The sequence below is a fragment of the Phacochoerus africanus genome, chromosome 15, assembly GCF_016906955.1.
Source record: "Phacochoerus africanus isolate WHEZ1 chromosome 15, ROS_Pafr_v1, whole genome shotgun sequence".
NCBI classification, from domain to species: domain Eukaryota; kingdom Metazoa; phylum Chordata; class Mammalia; order Artiodactyla; family Suidae; genus Phacochoerus; species Phacochoerus africanus.
Genome location: NC_062558.1, coordinates 51,638,062 through 51,644,202, shown reverse-complemented (window position 1 = coordinate 51,644,202; position 6,141 = coordinate 51,638,062). Strand labels below are relative to the sequence as shown.

Here is a 6,141-nt window from a genome sequence, read left to right as displayed (position 1 = left end):
GCCTTTAACCCACCTCGGGCCTGTTCTGCAGGGGCTGCTGGCCTGATTTGCACCGGGTTGCAAGTGAGCAAGAGGCAGGGGAGGAGCGCTGACTGGGGCCTTGGCAACAAGATGGTCAATCACTGGGCTCCCAGCTCATATTGGCCGCTGGGCTATGTCTGGGGCCTGAGTGCAGGGCTTGCTCCAAAGTGGGCCCTCAGCAAACTATGACAGAGATGACAATTATATTTAATAACAATGTGCTAAGTGTTCTAAACCCATTGTTCCAAGACACAACTCTCATTTATCCCATTTTACAGATGCAAACATGGAGGCTCAGAGCAGTTATGTATGTCACCTGTTTGAAATCAAAAGTAAAGGAGGCAAGTGGCATTGGCCGGATTAGCTCCACAGCCCTGTGTTGAGGACATAGGTGCCCTGATCCTGACTTGGAGCGCTGACACCCTGTGAAAACTGGTGCTCAGAGAAGGCAAGTAAGCACAGGCAAGAGTCTAACCCAAACCTGCATGATGTCCCCAAAGCCTCATGGCACCCCACTCTTTTACCATCTCATCTGTGTTCCTCCTAGAACTCAACAGAAGCCCTTTGCAGGCAGGGAAGCCAAGAACTCCCAATTCTCAAGGACTCAAGGCCAACAGGCAGCAAACCCAACAAGACACACAGTTCTCCCTCGAGCCATCTGGCAACAGAATCATGTTGGGTGGGTGCCAGTGATTTCCCTCCTGGCAGCTGGATCATGTGGTCCAGCCAAGAGGAGGTGGTGTTGGATAAGCAGGACCTGGGGCTTGGAAGCAAGTCACCATGCCCTGGGGATGGAGCAGAAGCTATAGAGTGGTGCCCCAAACCATGGGTCACATGCCTTAGAGGGGTGGGACACAGACTGGCCAATCCCTGCTGAGCAGTGCTTTCCCATTGCCTGCAAAAGGGATGCAGTCATGCATGGGTAGGATAGAGGTTTAAATCCCACTCTGCCATGGGCCAATGAGACAGGTTAAGGTGGGGGTCACAGGGCTGCAAGGAGTTTACTGCTATGCCACCTCTATATACATCCTTACATGGGGAGCTCATCACCTTGTGTGGTCACCCTTTTGATCTCTGAACATCTGCAACTGTTGGGGAGTTATTCCTGAGAAATTTTTCTTCTGGCAGCTTTCCTCATGTGCCCAAGGGATGTCCCTACAGAGATGGCCAGAAGCCAGATAGAGAGAATGGGAGAGAGGGAGAAGACTGGGCTACTGGTCCCTGTGGCAGTGCGCTAGGGGTAGAGGCCATTTGCCCTGCCTTCTGACTGTTCCCAACCCCCATTTGCAGCCTGGGTCATGGTGGGTCCACTGCCAAACAAGGGCCCTGAGTCCTCTTGGAACTGGCACTGCCCACCCCGATCCCCTGTATGCAGCTGGTGATCCAGCTTGGGAGCAGACAGATCTCTGAAACACAGTTAAAAGAGGGGGGTGGGGATGAGGGAGGTGGGGATGAGGCGGGTGGGGATGAGGGAAAAGGACGGAGTCCTCATTTGGGCTGATTTTGGTGCACAATTTTCCCCTCTGCTCTCTCAGCAGAGGTCTGTCCAACCCCTCTTGCCACCATCAGCAAGTGGTAGGGAAGGGGTGGTGCTGGACCCACAAGATCATTGAGAGAGGAGGGGCTACAGGAGGACAAGGGCCCAGTGGCCCTGCAGAGATCACAAGGCTAATCAAATCCACCCCTAAATATAGGAAAGGGCCCTTGTGTTCTAGAGAGGGACTCTTCACTCTGCCCACCCAGAGCTTCCAGCAACATCCCTGTGCCAGGATGCCAATGGTTGTCACATCCAATGCTGGTGACAAGTCCAGTGCCAATTCCAGTTGATTGGCTGTGTCTGTCTATCTCTGAATTGCTGTTGTGGTTGATTTGACACATGTGCCAGGGCACAGGGGGACCCAATGTGGTACCAGTGGTGAATTCTGGCTCCAAATCATTTCATTTTCTTTGTTCTGACCAAGTGACTACTGGGTGAACACACTGGACCCTTGACGTGGGTGGATGAGACATGAATACCCCCCGCCCCATAGCACTGTCATGGGCTGGTGGCTCTGGGCAGCCTTGGGGAGCATGGTGAGCTGAGGATCTGGTCATCTCCAGGTGCAACCAGGGCAGGAAAGGCTTAGAACCACACAAGAACTAGGCTCACTGATCAGAGACCCCTGAAACAGCCCTAAACAAGCAGCATCCCCACTGGCGTCCACACACACTCCAAAGTTAAGTGGAGCTGGCCTAGGGTTATGGTCCCATTTGCGGTCACCTGTATGCCTGGTGTCATTGCAGGGACCCGGTGGGTGCCTGCTCTCCACGTGGCAGGGAAATGTAACCTGTGCTAAACTCAATTCAGGTGCCTGAGCCCCACAGAGATCCTGCACGATCCCAGGTAGGGCAGAAGAAATGGACACCAGGAAGCTGGGACAAAGAATGCACAAACTCCTCCTGTAGGCCCAGACCTGTGGCCATGTGGTGAGCAGGGTGAGGAAGGCCAATCCCTGCTACACCGACGGTGTATGTAGATTCAGGCCTGATAGGGGAGGAAAACCTCTGTTCCCTGAGGGGTCCTTTTCTACTCTTGAAAATACTGCAGGCCCCACCCACTCAGGCCTCCACAGTGGGAACCCTGGCGCTTTGAGGTTGGGAGAGCCCTCAGGCCCCGGAGACTGGGTTGGAGCCCCGGTGACCTAAGTCAAGCGAGAATCTCTCCTAGCCTGGGTTTCCGGTCTGTTAGATGGGAGGGCTGCAGAACGCTCCCTCGCAGATTGTGGGTAATACAATTGATGTCAACGCGCGGGCGCGGCGCGTAGCGCCCAGCCAACAGCAGCCGCTGAGAAGGATACCTGCGAACTGGGGGTGGTGATGGAGATGACCTGGCCCGAGTCTGGGAATGGGGCGCCGGGCCTGCCTCCCTCCCTGCTCGGGCCGGACGGTACAGAGACGTCCTCGAAGGCGGCCGGGAGGGGGCGGCCCGCGGGAGAGGGCGGTCAGCGGGCCCGGCTACCGCCGCAGCGGTCCCGGCAGGTGCCAGGGCCTCCGCCACTCCACGAGGGGCCGTTGTTGGCGGAGACTGACACCCCGAGGACCCAATGGAAAGCCGGCGTCTCCCCACACTCGTCCAATCGGCGCCGGTTGCCGGGCCTCCCGACCAATGGGAGCACTGGTGGCGGCGAGGCGGGGCGAGGGTCGCGGCGCCGGCAGTCTTGCTTTGCGCACGGGCCGCGCGAGGGGCGGAGGGCGGGTCAGGGCTGCACTGGACGCGCAGGGTGGGCTCCGCAGCCGCGCGAGCTGAAGACCCCGGACGACCACCTGCGCCCGCCCGAGGACGCCGCACGCCGAGGGACCCGGGGACGCCAGTCTGGGCCGGGGGCCGCGCTGCGGAGCCGCCCACGTCGCGCTCCAGGTAGGCTCAGGCCGGGAACCGGGGTTGGGGCCGGGACCCGGGCTGCGGGCAGGGCAGGGCAGGGCAGGAGCGGGAAACGAGATCTGGGCGGGGATCTGAGCCGGGGGTCCAGCCCAGCTCCGCCCCACTCTCACAGCACCCACACCGCGGTGCGCGAGGCACCGGACCGGCGGGGGCGGGTCCCTTTGTGCGCGGCCTCGGGTCCTGCCCGACCGGCCGTGCGCCCCTGTAGCTGCGGCCCAACTGAAGCCGTGTTCTCCCCGCTCTACCCGGCGTCTCAAGTCGGCGCCAAGCACCCACGGAAACTTTCCATTGGCGGAGGGGCCCAGGGGCCAGGAACTTTCCTGGGGCGGCACGCTGCCGGGAGACATTGGCACTGCCTGGCCAAGGGGATGTCCCCGTGTGGCGCTGCTCCCGCCGCCCAGAGGACAAGAGAGGGGACGCTGCCCGGGGTCCCTGCCTGGAGCCCCCCCAGTGGATCCCTCTCCCTCGCTACCCTTGAGTCCAGTCGGTGGGACCCCAGGCTCCTGGATGAGGTTCGTTCCCCTCGGAGCGGGACTCAGCCCAGGTTTGCTGCGGTGTTGCCCCGAGCCGGCAGACAGCGGGAGCTCCCCAGATTTTCTATTTCAATCTCAAATAATTAAATATTGGTTATCATACCGTGTCACCGTTTCTAATCTCTGCATAGTGTGTCAGAGTGAAAACGGAGCTCGGGGACTCCCACTCCCCTTTCCTTTAGACCAAGGCATATTTAGGAACAACAACAAAAAAGAAATGCCCTGATGGTTTCATTCTTTAGGATGGATTTTTCATAACACCTCATCCCCTTGTCACTCAGTCACCGTGCAGGGCACATTCCAGGATTTATGAACCGGGGGTGGGGGTGGGGATTGTTGGTTGGTGAACAGCAGTCTCCCCGATGAGGACACGCACCATGGCTGTGCTGGAAGCCTTTTCCCTATGACTCCCTCTACCTCCACTCCCAGGTCCAGGCTCCCAGAGGTCTTCCCATCCCAAGCAGGTCCCACCTGTCCTGTGCTTAGTATATCTAGACGTGAGACAGTGTTAGACCCGCAACCAGTCAGTTTCTGAGCAGGTTATCTGAATTTGGGGTTCGGCCTCAGTATGTGGGAATTTGTGCTGTCCCCCAGCCTTGCCCTGCTCCACCCACAGTACCCTGTCTGTCCCTGTTGCTCTGTGCCCTCAAGTATGAGGTCCACCCACCCCCAGCACAGGGCTGTGCATGGAGCATTTCTGGTGTTCAGGACTCTAGTCCTGGCCTGGAAGGAGGTCACATGCCAGCCCCCTCCCCCCCAGCCATGGGCACCAGTGCCTGCTGACCAGGTGCCTCCTGGGTGGACTGGGCAGCCCTCAGTCCTGATAGATTAGAGCTGTCCCCCACCCCCAATCTGGCCTGCATGTTTCCTCCCTCAGATCTCAGTCTCAGGGTCCCTCTTCATCTCCCAGCTTCTGTGGGGTGGGGCTGCATCTCTGTCCTTGTTTGTGTTGCACTTCAGGGTGAGTTCACTGCATCTCCTTCACCCCAAGAGACAAGTCTGGGGACTCTGAGCAGTGGGACCCTGAGCCTCCAAAAGGAACCAAGAACCGTAGCACAGCTGGGGTGGGGACCCAGGTACATCAGAGCCCTGGCCAGCTCCTAGTGTGTGCCCAGGGACCTGGCGGGGGGCCTCAGTGGGCGGAGAGAGGGAGGGCAGGCGGGCTGGGTTGAGGATCCTGGGGGCAAGTGCTGCAGGATGCCACGGAGGCTACAAGGGGTCCTGGGACCTTCAAGACAAGAACTAGGCCTTAGCCTCCCTTCAGGAGCCCCAGAGTCAGTAACCTGGGAAACTCAGGTTAGCATCCCTCCTGCGGCTTCCGACTGGAGGGGTGCACAGCGTGGCCTATTTCATAGGTCAGGAAGAGGAGCCAGAGCTGATGCACCGCTACATCACCCAGTGGGCCCCCGCCCCCTCCGCTGCAGTAGGTGTGTGTGTCAGGCCCAGCCTTCACCACTGCTCCAGTGGTCCCTGAGGGGCCAGTGGCCTCTAGAAAAGTAGCTGCAAGCTGAGTGAGGCCACCAGAGGGCGCCCAGGACTGCCATGCCCCTCAAGACTGGCTCCACCCAGCCTCCTGCAGCAGTTGGGGATCCTTTGCCGGGCATCCACTGGGGGGGGCCAGAACTCTGCTTCCACCAGGCCCCTGTCCAGGTTGGGGAGCTGGAGAGGGGCAAGGATCCCTGGGCCAAGGCCCTTCAGTGCCTGATTGCCTGACCACCCTCAGCAGAGGGAGACCCGAGGGCTGGTGGCCAGGTGGTTGAGCTCAGGCTCCAGCAAGGACAGTGGAGGAGGTTCCTCAGGCACCTCTCTGGTTCCCAAAGGTCCAGGCAAGGTCTCTGAATCAGCCACTCAGTACAGGGCTGTGCCTCTGCCTCAGTGTCCTCTGTAAAACAGAAGAGTGCAGCTAGGGTGGCATCTTTTCAAGATGGACACAGAGTGGCCTGGAAGGGCATGTCAGCATTCACCATGGAGCAGGACTCAAGGCTCAAGTGCAGAGGGAGCTCTCAGGCAGGCCTGCCTGGCCCTCAACTGAGCTCCTCACTGCCCACCATGGCCCCAACCTCCCTGCCCAGAGCACCCAGCCCTGGCCTCATCCTCCCTCCAGACTTAGTAGGTGCCCACGGGGGCTGCCTTGTGCCGTCTAAAATCTGTGCATGCCTGCTGTTC

General features: G+C 59.4%; 1 protein-coding gene across 2 annotated transcripts in view; it reads left to right on the top strand.

Moving 5' to 3' along the window:
• Window positions 1-3,255: 3,255 nt before the first annotated feature.
• Window positions 3,256-6,141, top strand: part of ARVCF (ARVCF delta catenin family member) — a 35,734-nt gene continuing 32,848 nt past the window's right edge. The window contains exon 1 of one of the 2 annotated variants that reach the window (XM_047760901.1): window positions 3,256-3,418. The gene's annotated coding sequence lies outside the window, so the exon portion shown is untranslated. The remainder of the gene's footprint in view (window positions 3,419-6,141) is intronic. The other variant, XM_047760903.1, reaches the window with a different exon arrangement.